Consider the following 3,270-nt stretch of genomic DNA (forward strand, 5'->3'; position numbering starts at 1 on the left):
CTTGCACTTGGCCTTGTTAAACCTCATGAGGTTCACACGGGCCCACTTCTCCAGCTTGTCCAGGTCCCTCTGGATGGCATCCCATCCCTCTGGCAAGTCAACCACACCACTGAGCTTGGTGTCATCTGCAAACTTGCTGAGGGTGCACTCGATCCCACTGTCTGTGTCATCAATGAAGATATTAAACAGTACCGGTCCTAACACGGAGCCCTGTGGGACGTCAATGTGGACATTGAGCCATTGACCACTACCCTCTGGATGTGACCATCTAATCAATTCCCCACCCACCAGACAGTCCACCCATCAAATCCATACCTCTCCAGTTTATTATGTTTTGTACTCAGATAAAGGTGTACAGTTTGTGCCCAAGTGACTGTATCTTTGCATCTGAGAGACAAGAAATAAGTTTTAAGTGACCAATAAAATCTTGTTAGACTAGCCTGTACTAATATAGTCTTAAAAAATTAAAGTTTGTTCCTCAAAATGAAAGTTGCATGTATCCTCTGCAAGCAATTCTAATACCACAGAAAGAAAGGCATCATGCAGTTTTTCTATCCCTATCCTATCCTGTTCTTCGTCTGTTTAGTTCAAATGTGTTTCGATTGTTCATGGTATAATTAATATATCTCAAATATTTGACATAAATTTAATGATGAAAATGTTTAGATTTCACTTTTAAAACCATTTTTTTATCTCAAGTCCAGAGCAGATTAAAAAGTTGCATATAATGATTATTGTCATAAGAGATTTAAGCATCTTATCAGCTGAAGCAATGTGCAGGGTTCAACCAAATGTATAGACTTATTAAGAGAGTTCCAAACAAATTAATCTCACCTAAATTTGGATTAATCAGCCTTAATAATAGGTGCTTAATAGTCCATTGTCTAAGCCAAACATAGTAATTCTAAGCTTTCTATAGTTAATGGAGGGAAATAGACACCTTCAAATGATTCATGTTATCCTAAAATAAATGTCCAAGGGAAGATGAAGCATTCTCTAAAGGTTTTTATTTCCTTTTACTAAGTATACAGGAAAGCCAAAATTATTTGCTTTGGCTTGGGTAACTAATTTTTAGACATGTAATATGAGGTCACAGATATGCCAAAGAATTCTGGAATTTACCGGATTAATATAAATTTTACACACCTGAAACTGGAGCTCTGAAAAGTAAGTAGGTAACTAATATCCATGTTTTAACTTGGGGACAGAGTGAATGTTGAATCCAGATCTGAGTATCATTTCAATTCTTTCTCTGATTACTCTAAATGCTTCTCTATGTATTATAGACAGTAAAAAAAATAATTGTGCAGAACTCCATATCTTTAAAATGAACAGTATGTACCTATCCTAAAGGTGTGCATTTGGAACCTATATAGAAAAGTAACCCTTTTCACTTGGTTTAATCCATGTACAAAATGCAGGAAAACTTTTATCAAGATTAAGGAATGTGAAGTCATTTGATAGGTCACCTCTGAAGTCCAAGGACTAATGCATAAACAGGTTCTTCAATATTTTGTCCAAACAGAGGCAAAACACCCACCATTGATTACTAGCCTTGCCTGTAAGCAAAAAGAGAAGTATGAACTCTCCGACCATCCAACTACCATGTCAATGCTGTTTTCACACAAATTAAAACTGCTCTTAGCTGCTCAAGCTTGTTTTTCATTTGTACTAGGGCTTATTCCTATCCTGCTGCCTTAAATATTTTAGCATTCCCTTTATAAGGAGAACTTAAAAATTCAATGGCTGCTTTAGGCAAGCCAAATAAAGTCAACACCACAATTATTGAATTACAATTGCACAAGTCATAAAAGTCTTCTTTAACTGAAAACTAACAAAACAAGCCCAGTGCATGAACAGCAATGACAAAGTCTCACGTGAAGGCATTGCATGGGCTGGGGGCTCTCTGGGGGCTGGGAGCCTGGGGCGCGGGGAGCGGGGGGGGGGGGCCAGCCACAGCCTGTCCCACTACCCCAGCCAGGAGCAGGGCAGCCAGGGGGGCACCGGGGCCAGCACCAGCCCTGGGCATCAGGCATCTCCCTGGGGAGGGGTCAATGCTGGGCTGGGATGTGGGTGGGACCCATGGCTGGACAGGGCAGGGCTGTGGGGAGCTGGAGGCTGGCATAGTTAGGGCAGGGACAGGTTTCCCCAGGGGAAAGAAATGAGGTTGTGGACTGTGGGCAGCTTGGGGGGAGCCCTGGGAAAGGCTGGGTAGGGGAAACAATGCCTCTTATTGTCCTCAGGCCCCTGACATCTTGCACTTCATGGAGAACTGCAGGAGAACTAAGAAATCACTGAAACAATACAGATCTGGGAGAGCGCACTGCATAATTTTCTGGCTTGAACATAATCAATACAATTGTTAACTAAAAGTTCTGGTTGCAGGACTATTTTTCAGTTCCATTATTTTTGGTGTTTTGCCTTCAGTTACATTTATGCAACCTGAGTGAAAGTAATGGAGTTGCACAAGTGAATCTGAAGGCAATAATTGACCTGCAAAAATCTTTATTATTGGTGATCCATGAATCAGATACAAGACTAATAAACTTCCTAATCCCAGTCCTAATTTAAAGGGCTGGCAGTCAGAAAAACATTTCAGTGATAAACTGAATGAATGTGATGGAGAAATTATGGGGGCGGGGGGGGAAACCTACTGACTGTGACATACTAAGTGATCAGGCTTAGTCAGCATGGATTTATGAAAGGCAGGTCCTGCCTGACTAACCTGATCTCCTTCTATGACAAGGTCACCCACTTAGTGGGTGACTGAAAGGCTGTGGACGTTGTCTACCTAGACTTTAGTAAAGCCTTTGACACTGTTTCCCACAACATTCTCCTGGAGAAACTGGCTGCTCATGGCTTGGACAGGTGTACTCTTCTCTGGGTAAAAAACTGGCTGGATGGCCAGGCCCAAGGAGTGGTGCTGAATGGAGTTAAATCCAGCTGGCAGCCGGTCCCAAGTGATATTCCCCATGGCTCAGTATTGGGGCCAGTTCTGTTTAATATCCTTATCAATGATCTGGATGAGGGGATCGAGTGCACCCTCAGTATGTTTGCAGACGACACCAAGTTGGGCAGGAGTGTTGATCTGCTTGAGGGTAGGAAGGCTCTACAGAGGGATCTGGACAGGCTGGATCAATGGGCTGAGGCCAATTGTATGAGGTTCAACAAGGCCAAGTGCCGGGTCCTGCACTTGGGTCAGAACAATACCATGCAATGCTACAGGCTTGTGGAAGAGTGGCTGGAAAGCTGCCTGGCAGAAAAGGACCT

The sequence above is a fragment of the Pygoscelis adeliae genome, unplaced genomic scaffold, assembly GCF_000699105.1.
Source record: "Pygoscelis adeliae isolate BGI_AS28 unplaced genomic scaffold, ASM69910v1 Scaffold41, whole genome shotgun sequence".
In the NCBI taxonomy this organism is placed as follows: domain Eukaryota; kingdom Metazoa; phylum Chordata; class Aves; order Sphenisciformes; family Spheniscidae; genus Pygoscelis; species Pygoscelis adeliae.